This window comes from Lissotriton vulgaris, chromosome 8, assembly GCF_964263255.1.
Source record: "Lissotriton vulgaris chromosome 8, aLisVul1.2, whole genome shotgun sequence".
In the NCBI taxonomy this organism is placed as follows: domain Eukaryota; kingdom Metazoa; phylum Chordata; class Amphibia; order Caudata; family Salamandridae; genus Lissotriton; species Lissotriton vulgaris.
This window is the reverse complement of record NC_141696.1, coordinates 771,106,695-771,124,518: the sequence shown is the minus strand read 5'-3', so window position 1 is coordinate 771,124,518 and position 17,824 is coordinate 771,106,695.

Genomic DNA, 17,824 nt, shown 5'->3' with positions numbered 1-17,824 from the left:
CCAGGCGTGACACGCGACTTGCGCGCAGAAAGCTGATTGGCTCTTGGGTGTCTGTAAACATTCTAAACAGTCTGGAGCGGCCGCCATCTTGTGTCTCGGTAAAATCGAGACACAAGGGGTTTGAAAAAAAAAGGGGCAAATGACCATAAGGGGGAAGAGTAGACCCCCTCTGACCCCCTAGGTTTGATGTGGGGGCTAAAATAGGGTCCTGCGGGGCATTAATTTTTTTTTTTTTCGATTTGCGCGGGGGAAGCGCATGGTACGCGCACCGGGGAGCGAAGCACGGGAAAATCCAGGACCATATTTATGAAGGCCTTGCACTGCCAGTTTTGCGCCGCCTGTGCGTCACTTTTTGTGACGCACCAGCGGTGTAAAAAAATGCGCCTTGTTACGCTATATTTAAAAAGTGACGCATCTATCTAGATGCGTCACTTTTTAAATATAGCGCAACGAGGCACATTTTTGTACACTGCTGGTGCGATGCGTCACTTTTCTGTGCGCACTCCTTATGACATTCCAGATGTGTCATATTTAATGTATGACGAATCATGTTACAAGGAGTTACAGATACGTCAGTATTTCTGACATATCTGTAAACATAAAAGTGACGCGAGGCAGGCGCAAGATTTTGACGCAACAGCATCCTAAAAGTGACGCAGTGAAATCTCATAGATTTCAGTACGTCGTTATTACCAAGCTTTTTGCGGGGGAATGCCCCCTCTGCATACATTATACCTGACGCAGATATAATGTGGCGCAGAGTTTTAAAAAGTGACCCATGTACCTAGATGCGTCACTTTTAAAAAATAGCGCAACGAGGTGCATTTTTTTACACCGCTGGTGCGATGCGTCACTTTTCTGTGCGCACTCCTTACGACATTCTAGATGTGACATATTTAATGTAAGACGAATCATGTCGCAAGGAGTTACAGATACATCAGTATTTTTGAACTAAAAGTAAACATAAAAGTGACGCATTGCTGGAGTGCGTCACAAAAGTGACGCAACTCCAGTAATGCGTCCTTTCACAAGGGGAAAGCACCATCGCACCAGCGGTGAAAAAACAATGCGCCTCATTGCGCTATATTTAAAAAGTGACGCATCTAGGTAGATTATCTACGTCTATGAGATTTCACTGCGTCACTTTTAGGATGCTGTTGCGTCAAAATCTTGCGCCTGCTTCACAGCAGGTGTTAGACTGACGCAAGACCTTTCACATGGTGCTTTTTCCATGTGAAAGGACACATTACTGGAGTTGTGTCACTTTTGTGACGCACTCCAGCAATGCGTTACTTTTGTGTTTACAGATACGTCAGAAATACTGACATATCTGTAACTCCTTGCGACATGATTCCTCATACATTAAATATGACATATCTGGAATGTCATAAGGAGTGCGCACAGAAAAGTGACGCATCGCACCAGTGGTGTAAAAAAATGCGCCTCATTGCGCTATATTTAAAAAGTGACGCATCTAGGTAGATGGGTCACTTTTTTAAATCCTGCGCCACATTATATCTGCGTCAGGTATAATGCATGCAGAGGGGGTGTTCCCCCGCAAAAAGCTTTGTAATAGCGACGCAGTGAAATCTTTGAGATTTCACTGCGTAACTTTTAGGATGCTGTTGCGTCAAAATCTTGCGACTGCTTCACAGCAGACCTTTCACATGGTGCTTTTTCCATGTGAAAGGACACATTACTGGAGTTGCGTCACTTTTGTGACGCACTCCAGCAATGCGTTACTTTTGTGTTTACAGATACGTCAGAAATACTGACATATCTGTAACTCCTTGCGACATGATTCCTCATACATTAAATATGACATATCTGGAATGTCATAAGGAGTGCGCACAGAAAAGTGACGCATCGCACCAGTGGTGTAAAAAAATGCGCCTCGTTGCGCTATATTTAAAAAGTGACGCATCTAGGTAGATGGGTCACTTTTTAAAATCCTGCGCCACATTATATCTGCGTCAGGTATAATGCATGCAGAGGGGGTGTTCCCCCGCAAAAAGCTTTGTAATAGCGACGCAGTGAAATCTTTGAGATTTCACTGCGTCACTTTTAGGATGCTGTTGCGTCAAAATCTTGCGCCTGCTTCACAGCAGACCTTTCACATGGTGCTTTTTCCATGTGAAGGGACACATTACTGGAGTTGCGTCACTTTTGTGACGCACTCCAGCAATGCGTTACTTTTGTGTTTACAGATACGTCAGAAATACTGACATATCTGTAACTCCTTGCGACATGATTCCTCATACATTAAATATGACATATCTGGAATGTCATAAGGAGTGCGCACAGAAAAGTGACGCATCGCACCAGTGGTGTAAAAAAATGCGTCTCGTTGCGCTATATTTAAAAAGTGACGCATCTAGGTAGATGGGTCACTTTTTTAAATCCTGCGCCACATTATATCTGCGTCAGGTATAATGCATGCAGAGGGGGTGTTCCCCCGCAAAAAGCTTTGTAATAGCGACGCAGTGAAATCTTTGAGATTTCACTGCGTCACTTTTAGGATGCTGTTGCGTCAAAATCTTGCGCCTGCTTCACAGCAGACCTTTCACATGGTGCTTTTTCCATGTGAAAGGACACATTACTGGAGTTGCGTCACTTTTGTGACGCACACCAGCAATGCGTTACTTTTGTGTTTACAGATACGTCAGAAATACTGACATATCTTTAACTCCTTGCGAATTGATTAGTCATAAATTAAATATGACATATCTGGAATGTCATAAGGAGTGCGCCCAGAAAAGTGACGCATCGCTGTTTTCACGTAGCGATGCGTCACTTTTCAGAAATGAGGCCTCCAGTTTATTCACTGTGTCACCTCTACAACCCTTTCTTGCATCAATACGTCCCTTTTGCATACATTACACCTGACATAGGAATAATGTTGCACAGGGGTTTACAAAGTGACGTATTTACCGCAAAAAGCTTTGTAATAGCGACGCAGTGAAATCTTTGAGATTTCACTGCGTCACTTTTAGGATGCTGTTGCGTCAAAATCTTGCGCCTGCTTCACAGCAGACCTTTCACATGGTGCTTTTTCCATGTGAAAGGACACATTACTGGAGTTGCGTCACTTTTGTGACGCACTCCAGCAATGCGTTACTTTTGTGTTTACAGATACGTCAGAAATAGTGACATATCTGTAACTCCTTGCGAATTGATTAGTCATGAATTAAATATGACATATCTGGAATGTCATAAGGAGTGCGTCCAGAAAAGTGACGCATCGCTGTTTTCACGTAGCGATGCGTCACTTTTCAGAAATGAGGCCTCCAGTTTATTCACTGTGTCACCTCTACGACCCTTTCTTGCGTCAATACGTCCCTTTTGCATACATTACACCTGATGTAGGAATAATGTGGCACAGGGGTTTACAAAGTGATGTATTTACCAAGAAACACCACTTTGTAAATATGAATAAATAAGGTGCATTTTTTATTGGAATGTTGTGTCACAAAAAGTGATGCTTTGGTGGCATTAAAGTGACGCATGGCTTCATAAATGAGGCCTTCTACCTTCAACTCCAGCAATGCATCTTTTCTTACCCTTCCACACCCCTCCTTTTCAACATTTTCTTTGAATATCAACATTCCCCATATTCACTCTTCTTCTCATAACTTTCTTTTCTAACACTCACCTTCTTTCAGTCCTCCTACTTCACTTCTTTTTTCCTCTCATACCTTTCTGTTCTTTCTTACTCATTCTCTTTTCAATTATCAATGCACTATATTTCACTTACTCTTCATTTTTTTAAGAATATAGCTCTTTGATGAGAATTGGAGGTAGTTCTGAAAAGAACTTTTGGTTTTCTTCTTTTAACTGAAGAGGAACAAAAACAGGGAATGGAAACTGCTCAACAGGAGCAAAAAGAACAAAAAAAATTAGGGGTGGAAAGGGCAGCGATGGTTTTCTAATGCTCGAACCATGAGCTGGACACTTTGTTCTCCAAAGGTAAGCAGTTGATTGCAGTATCTGCATCTGAGGACACCATGGTTAAAAGCAGGTTGAATGTTTGGCACCTGCTCCTGCGATTGCCCTCTCCCAGAAGAAGTTGCTCCTCCGGTTGATGTAGAGGCCCTATCACTGGGAACCTCTTGTGCCAGAGCCCTGACACTTTCCCGGGCATAATTCTGGGGGTGCCTCCTCTCCACATGCTGGATCATCGTGAAGTTCCCAAATGAGTATTTTTTTTGGGGTCACCCCGTGACAGGACCTGTTTGCAGATCCTGCACTCCCCTTTTGGAGCATTCACTTTCTTCTGGTCAGCTGGAATCTTAAAAAATTTCCATATAAAATGTTCCTTCACCTTTGGGGTAGGAGGCTCTTCATTGATGAAATCAGGTTCATCCTCACTGCTGGATTCTCTGGCAGCCATGGTAAATCAAGAAAGATCCAGGAGCAAAAAACAGGTCTTTCAGTCACAAAAGTGAAAGAAGAAGTGAAGGAAATGGGTGGGGATTTCATTCTTTGTAAAAAAAACTGTTAGCAACCAATGAAAAGTGTTATTTTAGGGTCACATGACCCGACGCGTTTACGCTGCGCGCACGGGAGCACTTCCGGGTGCGTTTACGCAGCGCGATCGTAGGCACTTCCGGGGCGCAAACGTGGCGCGATCGTAGGCGTTTCTGGGTGCTTTTACGCGGCGCGAACGTAGGCGCTTCCGAGGGCACTTACGTTGCGCGCCGAAGTGACGTCATCAAACTTTTACAGAAATGCATAATCATTTTCCTTATAAAAAAAACGAATTTTATTTGTATGGTACGAAATGTTTTGCATTATTATTAACTTTTCATTCATATTTTTTTTCACGAACGACAGTAGCGCTTTGGATGCGCTTTCAGGTGAGCTCACCGGAAAGCTTACCGGAGAGCTTAGCTGAAAGCTTCCCGGAGCGCGCACCCAGAGCGCAAAAGAAAAAAATAATATTAAAAAAAAAATGAATACTTACAAAAAAACAGCAAATTGTAAAAAAAAAAAAAGGTTACAAACTCGATATAGAAAGGAATTAGCATTTAAAAAACCTATGAAATTCACTGAAAAAACCATAGGTTTCACACCAGTTATAGTTAGGAATTAGCATTTAAAAAAACCTATCAAATTCACTGAAAAAAACATAGGTTTAACACCAGTTATAGTTAGCTGGAAATTTTACTGACATAAAACCATTGAAATTCCCACGTTATAGTTAGTTGGACTCACTATAACATGCACGTGTAATGCACTGCTGATGACATCACATATTACATCACTCATGACATGGTCAGTGACATCACTCATGACATCACTGATGACAGAGAGACTGACCTACTTTCACTCGCTAATATATGTATTCACTAAGATACACTTAATAAGGCAAATATCCAATCATTTTTTTAAAAAAAAACATCCATTAAGACAATAATTTAAACAAATATTCTTCCATCGACCTTAACATACATATATAAAACATATTTTTTTATCTGAAAGACACACATTCACTGGATGGTGTCATCAGTGATGTCATCAGCAGTGCATTACACGTGCAAGTTATAGTGAGTCCAACTAACTATAACGTGGGAATTTCAATGGTTTTATGTCAGTAAAATTTCCAGCTAACTATAACTGGTGTTAAACCTATGGTTTTTTCAGTGAATTTGATAGGTTTTTTAAATGCTAATTCCTAACTATAACTGGTGTGAAACCTATGGTTTTTTCAGTGAATATATATATATATATGTTTTCCCCATGTTAATTTCCAAAGGACGTTTAGACATGGCTACAGCCCGAACCGCTGAACGGAATTAAACCAAATTTGGCCAAATGGTCTGATTCGCAGATCACCCTTTTGCTTAAATGGTGTAAATCCCTCCAGTAGTTCCTGAGAAAAATCAAAAGAGAAAAAATATATATATCTATAAGCGTGCACTGTGCGCGCACCTTCCCGTGCACGAGCTGCATGCTGATTGGCTGCAACTGTATGTCAACACTCCAAAACAGAAATTGATGGCAGCCATCTTGTGCCTCGGTAGACTGAAGCACAAGAAAGCAGAAAAACAAACGTGTAGAACTCAAAAAGGGGCAGGGTAGTAGCACCCTGACCCCCTAGGCCTGCATGTATGAGTGAATCTACAGGTATGTGATTAGATGTGTGTATACATCTAGGAATCACTGAGTGGGTTTTTAGATACTTGTATTGCTGTGTCAATGGATTCAAATATGATACTCTGTATTTTACAAAGAGTCATGAAAGATTTTACTAGTGTATGAAAAGGTGTATGTGATTGTCACGTGGATGATGTCATCAGTGATGTCATTTGAGATGTCATCAGTGATGTCACTGACCATGTCTTGAATGATGTGGATTGCGGATGCGCGAAATATAGTTAGTACAACTAACTATATAGGAGCAATTTCAATGGTTTTGTATGAGTGAAATGTCCAGCTAACGATAACATCCCTAAAACTAATAGTTTTTTGAGTGAATATATATATATATATATATATATTCACTGAAAAAACCATAGGTTTCACACCAGTTATAGTTAGCTGGAAATTTTACTGATATAAAACCATTGAAATTCCCACGTTATAGTTAGTCGGACTCACTATAACTTGCGCGTGCAATGCACTGCTGATGACATCACATATTACATCACTCATGACATGGTCAGTGACATCACTCATGACATCACTGATGACACCATCCAATCAATATGTGCCTTTCTGAAAAATAAATATGTTTTATATATGTATATGTTAAGGTCGATGGAAGAATAAATGTTTAAATAAGTGTCTAAATGTTTTTAAAAAAAAAAAATTGATTGGTTAACTGGCTTATTAAGTGTATCTTAGTGAATACATATATTAGCGAGTAATGTTTAAATATTTAAATATATGTATCAGTGTTTTACTTCATGTATAAGTGGCTGCATGGGTTGGTGAGTAGCTACATGTGTGTGTATATGGGTTATTAGATGTTTTTTTAGTATCAGTATGAGTGTCTGTATGGTTTGGTGGGGCTGTTACTTAGCACATAGATGCATCAATGACTGACTCACTGTTTGTATGTGTTTTGAAGACAGCATTTATGTAGGATTGTATGGGTGGATGAGTGTGTATATGTGTGTGTTAGAGAGTGAATGCCTCTCTCACTAGTGTCTTTATGAGTAACTTTTACTTTACTTTAGAAATCTTTATTTCGACCGTTTGGTCATAAAAGAAACATGTACAATACAATCACATAGATTCCGACACCGTCATAAAAACATCAATACATACATTTAAAATCAGAGCCAGACAATGCAAATGATTGTTAAAAGAAAAAGTAACAATTCTACAGTCTACCCAGCAATTTTTAAAAGACGACTACGCGTGTGCCAAACATTCGTAAAGAATTTGGAGAGTGCAAAGACAATTGGGCCGGAAGCATCACTTTTCAAAATCCTGTACATCGGTCCGTATTCCCTGCCACCCAGATTCTTGATCAAGGGCAGTAGCCAGTATTTTCTTGCTGCCTTGTATGCTGGGCAGAAGAAGATCACGTGTAAATCGTTCTCCTCTTTGTCACCACAAAGAGGGCAGAACTTGGTGGACGGGACTTTTGACCAGGTACTGCAAAAGGATCGTAATGGGAGTGTGCTGTATCTCCACTGGAGAAATAGCTTTCTAGAAAGTATGGGGTAGACAGGGTCCAAAGCTTTCTCAAATGCATAAAGATCCTTGGTTTGCAGGAATATAGAGGATAGGGACCCCTCCGTCTGAGTAGCTATAGCCCTTACCCTCTTGTGCTCGTGGTACAGCTTCGCCAATTGTGTCCTGGAGATTCTTGGTGCTGTATATGCTGGTTCAGACCACAGTTCAGGGAGCCCCATATCAATGCAAACTGACTGGATATTTTGGACCCAGGGGATACTGAGCACCTTAGGATGTTTTAATAATTCGACCAATTCCGCCCTATAGTCGGCGAGATTATTGCTGCTCCATAGCCTGCGCCAGAAGGCAATGGGTCTTAGGCTTATCTCGTCGGCCAGTGGTCGTAGCCCTAAGTCAAGCCTCAGGGGGAGAAGGGGTGTGCTGGGGGGGAGTGCGGTAATTTGCCTTAAAAACCTATTTTCTGTATGTGACAAATTCCGACATGGGATGTGCCCCCACAATTCAGCCCCATACAAAATAGCCCCCCTTGCCTGTGCCTTATATATCTGAATTAGGGCCCCCAGAGGGCGGTAGGTCGAGTATCTACATATGTTTTAATCTTGTATATATGAGAATTGATGTATATAAGTAAGTATATGTGAGAGTGAGATTGAAAGAGTTCCTGTTTAAATAAGTATGTGTTTCTATAAGTGATTGTTTAAGAGAGTAAGTATGTGTAAGTTTCCTTAGAAGTAATGTGCTAATGTGTGTATAGTTGTATATGCAAATAAATGGATGTTTATTAGTTTATTTGCATGTGTGAGTATATGTATGAGTAAGTTTTTGATGACTGTCGGTGTAACAGAATGAATAGGGGTATCACTACATATGATGAGTGAGTATATGTATGAGTGAATACATAAAACTGTTGGTGAATGTGTGAATTTGTATATAGATGGTGAAATTACTGAATTGGTTGTTGTAACTGGTATGGGTATATCCACTTTTTTGTTAATGTTAGTTTCTATTTTTGAATATGTGTTTCAAAGGTTACTTTACAGTGAAAGGAGGTCTGTCACTGTGTTACAAGGATGGTGTCATCAGTGATGTCATGAGTGATGTCACTGACCATGTCATGAGTGATGTAATATGTGATGTCATCAGCAGTGCATTGCACGCGCAAGTTATAGTGAGTCCGACTAACTATAACGTGGGAATTTCAATGGTTTTATATCAGTAAAATTTCCAGCTAACTATAACTGGTGTGAAACCTATGGTTTTTTCAGTGAATTTCATAGGTTTTTTAAATGCTAATTCCTAACTATAACTGGTGTGAAACCTATGGTTTTTTCAGTGAATTTCATAGGTTTTTTAAATGCTAATTCCTAACTATAACTGGTGTGAAACCTATGGTTTTTTCAGTGAATTTCATAGGTTTTTTTAATGCTAATTTTTAACTTTTTGTAGGGCTTCATACCTATGTACTTTTTAGTGAATTTCTAAGCTTATTTTTTCACAAATGTCTTTAGCTGAGAAAGGTATGTTTTTCTAAAAATGAACACTATAATGTATATTAAGATACTATTTTTATTTTAAAAGAGTATTTTTTTTTTTTTTTTATATTTGACTTTGGAGCGCTCCCGGTGCGCGTACCAGTGAACGCCCCGGTGCGTGTACCGTCAGCGCTCCAACAAAAAAAAAGAAAAAAAAATTAATGAAGGAGTGACCATAAGGAATGGGGACAGAGAGAGTGGTGTTAAGAGAAAGAGAGCTAAAGGGAGGAACACAGACGGACTGTGTAATAGATAGTAAGACAGATAAAAAGTGTAAGAGGAAGTAACCACTGGAGACACTTTCATCAAATATAGAATAGGCGCTACTACATAGCAGTCCCTACCATTTACCCAAACTTGGTGGAATTCCATTGAGACATTTAGGCTACAGGCCTGTCTAAATATCCTGAGGTAAATTACATGACAAAAACACATATGAAATGTTAGAATTTACAACCAATTAAAACGTTTCTTTCTTTTTCTACGATTATTTCCTGACGTTTCATTGGTTAAGTACAAGAATATATATAAAAGAAGAGAGGGAAACACAGCCATTTTGACTACTGCTTCCAGAAGTACATTTGAGAACAAATTACACTGACAACTTCAACTGATTTCTCCAAGGTAAATTGTTATTATGGAAGTATATTGTACACTTTAAGTTAATTTCTGAAAAAATATTCTGTTAGTTATATACTATCCCTCTGTAATAGTTATAGATTGAGATAGACTTCTCTGTAATAGTTATGGATTGAGTTAGGCTTCTCTGGTATACAGTACCCTAACTCTACTAATATAGTTAATTTGTATGCAATTTTCAGAAAGAAAATGGAAGGAGAAAATCAAGCAAATGTTACTTCTATCAAAATAAAGGTGGAAAAACCAGAAGAGCAAAAAGATGAAGTAGATTTCATGGATGACTCTTTGGATGAACAGTTAATAGAATGTTTGGAAGAAATGGAATCATGTACTTATAATTATGAGGAAATTCCGGACAATATTATGTTAGAAATTTTATTAAATTATGAAAAAGAATCAGAGGAATAAATTTATATTTAATAATTTCAAATTGTTTGAGACAATATTCATTTTTATATGTAATTCATAAAGTATTACCAAAAATGTTTAAAATATAAAGTGAGACTTATAGTATACTGTTCAACTATTTTTCTGTTACATAGTAAGTTTACTCATAGTTACTACCTTTCTCCCACTATATTATCTCATATGAATATTTTACACCTCATTTTCATAAGGGAGCAGGATAGACTACTCATGATCCCCTAGAAATACTCAGGGACTGCTTAAAAGATCTGTTTCTGCTTTCCAGACAGACTATGTTATGAATTCCATATACCACAAAAAATACAATAACAACATGCAAGATGTCTACAAAGAAGATGGTGTACATTAAATTTAAGTCTCTTCATTGGTACCTACATGTAGGTACTTACATAAAATTAAAAAAAATAAAAAAAACAATTAATAAACATACAATTTTTTGAAGTGATTATTTTTCCATAGTACCCTCCTTGATACGCTCCCGGTGCGCGTACCAGGCGCTTCCCCCGCGAAAATCGAAAAAAAAAAAGGGGTGAGACCCCGCGGGGCCCATTAATGGCCCCCACATCAAACCTAGGGGTACAGGGGGTGTCTACTCTGCCCCCTTATGGTCATTTCCCCCTTTGTTTTGGCCACCTCTCGTGTCTCGATCCTACCGAGACACAAGATGGCGGCCGCTCCGGACTGTTTAGAATGTTTACAGACAACTGAGAGCCAATCAGCTTTCTGCGCGCAAGTCGCGTGGCGCGCCTGGAGCGCTCTCCGGTGCGCGCACCGGAGAGCGCCTATAGATATATATATTGTTTTGAACCTAAATTACTCAAAATCCACTGCAGCACATATCTTGAGACATAGCAAAGGCACATCGGGCTACCAGTCCCTACAATTTTGCCAAGTTTGGTGGAAATCCATTCAGCCGTTCGGGCTAAAAGTGAAATCGACCGCCCTATGGAAATTAACATGGGGTAAACGTGTTTTGGGACCCCCCTTTTATCTCGGCCCCCGCTTGACGTATCCCCCCCAAACTTTCAAGGAAGAACCGGAGCTCGACGAGGCCATTTTCAGGAAATTTTCAGGCAGATTCGTCAACCGATGCCAAAGTTATTCCAAATAGAATTTTGAGATTTAACATTGAAAAAAATCCTAACTATAACTACCTACTGGCGACCGCCAGTAGGTAATATATATATATATATATATATATATGATAGGATACAAACTCCCAACTTCTGCCCGATGAGGTTATACCATCACAATCCACAATACCACGGGCAACTCAGGAAGAAGGCACACACAGAGGTGAGTTAGTCCAACTTTTGCTTTATTTAATTTTTTCTTTTTCCATAATTTTTTTCTCTCATAGTGCAATGTGCTTGCAGACAAAAATGACCTACGTGTTTTGGCAACAGCCTTCATCTGGGTCGTAAAGTTCGGGTGTAGAGTGTCTCTTTTAAAGGGCAAAATCCCCCTCACCACCACCACCAATAAAATCACATGCAATATATTAAAAAAGGGATAAGGGGGGGCGTGGCTACCAGCCGACTAAGATGGCTGCTTAGCCCAGAAGCTCCTGGGAGAACACAGGCCTTCAAGCAATCCGCTCATGAATCCGGAAACACACAGACCCCAGGAGCCAGAGCCTGAACCCGCGGCCGGGCGGCACCAGCCGGTGAAACTCCGGTAACAATCTGCAGCCGGAAAGTCAAAATACCACCGATTGCGTAGGGACGGCCTAACTGCGAAGCGGAGCTGGGGGCTAAAGTACGCATCAACGCCGGCCCGGGACGCAAGTAACCCGGCCGGCAAACAGGACATCACACGCCTGAAGCAACTGCAAGGAGGGGCCACGGAAGCTTAACGAGGAAGCGGCAGGGTGCTGCACTCAACCTGACCCACCACAGCGCACAAGGTGCAGTGCAGGGCCAAAATTCCAGACGCGGGCCAAATATTTGACCAGAAACATAGAGTTCCTGGCGGCAGGCCGAAGCTGGGAGCCCCCCCTGAGACCGGTACACGCACGACTATTTAACTACAGGGATAGAGATGTCATCCTGCAGGCCGCGAGAACCTCTCCGCCTATACGGGTACAAAACTCAACAATAACCTTCTTCCCGGACTATACGGCAGCAGTGTCCAAGCGCAGAAGGAGCTTCCTGGAGGTAAAAAAAAGTACTAAGAGCAATGGAACTGCCCTGTTCTATGCTTTTCCCGGCAAAACTTAGAGTAGTGGCTGATGGACGGACATGGTTCTTTGAGACACCAGAGGCAGCACAAGACTGGATAGACGGATGGCGACAAGTGGGAAGCAACAATCGGGGAAACAGCTATCACCGCCGGCTTGAGGGAGAAGAGGAGTCAGACACACAAGAAACCAGAAACCTGGAAACAGGTCACTCGCCAGGAAATGAGAAGAAGAGTAGGCGGCGTAGCAATAGCACTTAAATAGGAAACTACAGGCAGACATTATCATCGTACTGAACCACTGCTGTGGCGGCTATGGAAGCGGACTATGGCCGGCCTTGGAGGGCAGGAAGGTCTGGGGACTCTACTGGTCCTTTTACCCCGGACACGCAAGTACTTTAATGTTGGGAGGGGGAGAGCGCTCTGCTAAGTTGGGGTGGCGGGAAGTTACAAAAATGCGAAGCAGGGAGGCAGGGAGGGTGGGGAGGTATCGAGAGGGGAATTTACCATTTTAAGTACTTTTTTTTCAACTGTTCGAGGCAATGAAGACAGAGAAGTAAGACGATCAGTAGATAGGTTACTACCTCAAACACACATTACATGTAACAGACATTACTCTATTGTACGCACAATGGTAGGTCACTGCGCGAATACACATACTGGCACAACCCTTTATGTCCTCATCAAGAAAACACCACATTTATGGCCCACTACACACTGCCTAGTAACGCAGACGTGACGACGCAAGAGACCTCGGTCACCCCCCTTAAAATCGTAACTTGGAATGTGAGAGGACTGGGCCACAAGATAAAGAGGGGATTAGTCCAACAGGCTCTAAAGCGACACAGCCCAGCACTGGCACTCCTACAAGAAACACACCTCACAGGGTCAGCGTGTAAGGCAATGGACAGGTGGGGATACAAAATGGCGGCACACTCTGAATTCTCCACGGGATCTAGAGGCACAAGCATTCTAATTAAAAAGACTTCCACATTCATAATCTTACAAACCAAAATAGATGACTAGGGAAGGTTTGCAGCGGTGCAGGGTCAATGGGAAGGCAGACTCCTGGACATTGTATCGGTTTACATACCTCCGGCACTTCACGCAGTGGCTCTACCAGCACTCGGAGAATTCCTACTGGCACTACCAGAAGGAGATCTCATCATAGGAGGGGACTTTAATACCACAATTGATGCAGCACTAGACATATTCCCCACTCGAACACAGACACCTGGGCCTTCACGCTTCCAAGGTTTCTAGAAGCAATGGGCTCATAGACATCTGGAGGCACACACATCCGGAAACTCAACAATACACATACCACTCTGCGGTCCACAACAGTCTATCCCGCATAGACTACTTCCTAATGCTGGATTCTAGACTCCAAGATATCGAGGACGTCGACATAAAGCCTAGAGGCGTATCGGATCACTCCCTCAGACGCGCACTTTACCATCGATAAAGGCAAAACACCGAAACGCGTCTGGTCGCTGTGGGTTTTGAAATAAAACTGTGAATCAGCTCCTGAGAGTGCTTCCTCTTTTCTTTGAAATACGAGGCGAGTCAGAGCTTTAATATATATATATATATATATATATATATATATATATATCACCTAATGGGAGCTACGAAGAGAAACGGAAGACGAGCAGAAGTTATGTTTCCACCCACTGGGGAAAGATGTAAAGTTGCGAAGTCAGTAATGATGTGCGCACCCACTGAGGAATAATAATGCGAGCAAACTACAACACCCAAAAGGCTGCAGGCGGCTAAAGACTGCATGTGAACCACGCCCCTTAGGGCAGGTGTTAAGATTTAAAAGACGGTTTGAGCGCACACGCGCAATCAGAACACTGAACTAATTTGCCTCTGAAGAAAGGAAGTTTGTAATTCCTGAAACGCGTCAGGCATGCTGTAATTGCTGAAATGAACTGCTGGTTGTTTTGCGTGGTGAGCTGCCATTAAACTTGGAGGGAAACTAAACAGTCTTCTCGTGGCTCCAATACGAATTTGGTAACCACACTCGACTTGATATATATATCTGTGAACAAGGGCGGACGCCCGAAACGCGTAAGATCTGGTGGCCTTGAACGCACAATAAATCGTTTTAGCCCATAACGGACGTTGGAGTGGCGTGGCTTTCTTTCCTATCATTGCTGTGGCGGCTGCTGCGCTGGTTTGGGGAGAGAGCTGCATTTGCGCATATATATATATATATTCACTGAAAAAACCATAGGTTTCACACCAGTTATAGTTAGGAATTAGCATTTAAAAAACCTATTAAATTCACTGAAAAAACCATAGGTTTCACACCAGTTATAGTTAGCTGGAAATTTTACTGATATAAAACCATTGAAATTCCCACGTTATAGTTAGATGGACTCACTATAACTTGCGCGTGCAATGCACTGCTGATGACATCACATATTACATCACTCATGACATGGTCAGTGACATCACTCATGACATCACTGATGACACCATCCAGTGAATGTGTGTCTTTCTGAAAAATAAATATATTTTATATATGTATATGTAAAAGTTGATGGAAGAATAAATGTTTAAATAAGTGTCTAAATGGATGGTTTTTAAAAATTGATTGGTTAACTGGCTTAATAAGACATCATCAGCAGTGCATTGCACGCGCAAGTTATAGTGAGTCCATCTAACTATAACGTGGGAATTTCAATGGTTTTATATCAGTAAAATTTCCAGCTAACTATAACTGGTGTGAAACCTATGGTTTTTTCAGTGAATTTAATAGGTTTTTTAAATGCTAATTCCTAACTATAACTGGTGTGAAACCTATGGTTTTTTCAGTGAATTTCATAGGTTTTTTAAATGCTAATTCCTTTGTATATCGAGTTTCTAACCTTTTTTTTTTTTTTACAATTTGCTGTTTTTTTTTAAGTATTCATTTTTTTTATATAATTTTTTTCTTTTGCGCTCTGGGTGCGCGCTCCGGGAAGCTTTCAGCTAAGCTCTCCGGTAAGCTTTTCCGAGTGCTCATCTGAAAGTGCACCCAGAGCGCAACTGTCGTTCGTGAAAAAAAATATGAATGAAAAGTTAATAATAATGCAAAACATTTCGTACCATACAAATAAAATTAGTTTTTTTTAATAAGGAAAATGATTATGCATTTCTATAAAAGATTGATGACGTCACTTCGGCGCGCAATGTAAGTGCCCTCGGAAGCGCCTACGTTCGCGGCGCATAAACGCACGCAAAAGCGCCTACGATCGCGCCACGTTTGCGCCCCGGAAGCGCCTACGATCGCGCTGCGTAAACGCACCGGAAGTGCTCCGGAGCGCGCAGCGTAAACGCGTCGGGTCATGTGACCCTAAAATAACACTTTTCATTGGTTGCTAACAGTTTTTTTTTACAATGAATGAAATCCCCACCCATTTCCTTCACTTCTTCTTTCACTTTTGTGACTGAAAGACCTGCCTTTTTTGCTGTTCCATATTCCTTGATTAATCATGGCTGCCAGACCATCCAGCAGTGAAGATGACTCCAATGATTTCATTGATGAAGAGCCTCCTCAGCCGAAGGTCAAAGAACATTTCATCTGGAAATTTTTTAAGTTTCCAGCAGACCAGAAGAAGGTGAATGCACCAAAAGTAGAGTGCAGGATCTGCAAACAGGTCCTGTCACGGGGTAACCCCCAAAAAAAATACTCTTTTGGCAACTTCACCATGATTCGCCATGTGGAGAGGAGGCACCCCCAGAATTTTGCCCGGGAAAGTGTCAGGGCTCTGGCACAAGAGGTTCCCAGAGATGGGGCCTCTACATCAACAGGAGGAGCAACTTCTTCTGGAAGAGAACAATCACAGGAGCAGGTAGCAAACATTCAACCTGCATTTAACCATGGGGTCGTCAGATGCAGATACTGCAATCAACTCCTCACCTATGGGGAGCAAAGTGTCCTGCTCATGGTTCGAGCATTGGAGAACCATCGCTGCCCTTCCCACCCCTAATTTTTTTCTTTTCTTTTTGCTCCTGTTGAGCAGTTTCCATTCCCTGTTTTTGTTCCTGTTCAGTTAAAAGAAGAAAAACAAAAGTTCTTTTCAGAACTACCTCCAATTCTCATCAAAGAGCTATATTCTTAAAAAATGAAGAGTAAGTGAAATATAGTGCATTGATAATTGAAAGGAGAATGAGTAAGAAAGAACAGAAAGGTATGAGAGGTGAAAGGAAGTGAAGTAGGAGGAATGAAAGAAGGTGAGTGTTAGAAAAGAAAGTTATGACACAGTGAATAAACTGGAGGCCTCATTTCTGAAAAGTGACGCATCGCTACGTGAAAACAGCGATGCGTCACTTTTCTGGACGCACTCCTTATGACATTCCAGATATGTCATATTTAATATATGACTAATCAATTCGCAAGGAGTTACAGATATGTCAGTATTTCTGACATATCTGTAAACACAAAAGTAACGCATTGCAGGAGTGCGTCACAAAAGTGACGCAACTCCAGTAATGTGTCCTTTCACATGGAAAAAGCACCATGTGAAAGGTTTGCTGTGAAGCAGGCGCAAGATTTTGGCGCAACAGCATCCTAAAAGTGACGCACTGCGTCATTATTACCAAGCTTTTTGCAAGGAACACCCCCTCTGCATGCATTATACCTGACACTATTTTTTAAAAAATGACGCATCTAGGTACATGGGTCACTTTTTAAAACTCTGCGCCACATTGTATCTGCATCAGGTATAATGTATGCAGAGGGGGCAATCCCTTGCAAAAAGCTTGGTAATAACGACGTACTGAAATCTATGAGATTTCTCTGCGTCACTTTTAGGATGCTGTTGCGTCAAAATCTTGCGCCTGCCTCGCGTCACTTTCATGTTTACAGATATGTGAGAAATACTGACGTATCTGTAACTCCTTGCAACATGATTCGTCATACATTAAATATGACACATCTGGAATGTCATAAGGATTGTGGACAGAAAAGTGACGCATCACACCAGCAGTGTAATAAAATGTGCCTCGTTGCACTATATTTAAAGGATGCAACAGCATCCTAAAAGTGACGCAGTGAAATCTCAAACATTTCACTGCGTCGCTATTACAAAGCTTTTTGTGGGGGAACACCCCCTCTGCATGCATTATACCTCACGCAGATATAATGTGGCGCTTGATTTTAAAAAGTGACCCATCTACCTAGATACGTCACTTTTTAAATAGAACGCAACGAGGCACATTTTTTTACACCACTGGTGCGATGCGTCACTTTTCTGTGCGCACTCCTTATGACATTCCAAGTAACGCATTGCTGGAGTGCGTCACAAAAGTGACGCAACTCCAGTAATGTGTCCTTTCAAATGGGGAAAGCAGCATGTGAAAGGTCTTGCCTCAGTCTAACACCTGCTGTAAAGCAGGCACAAGATTTTGAC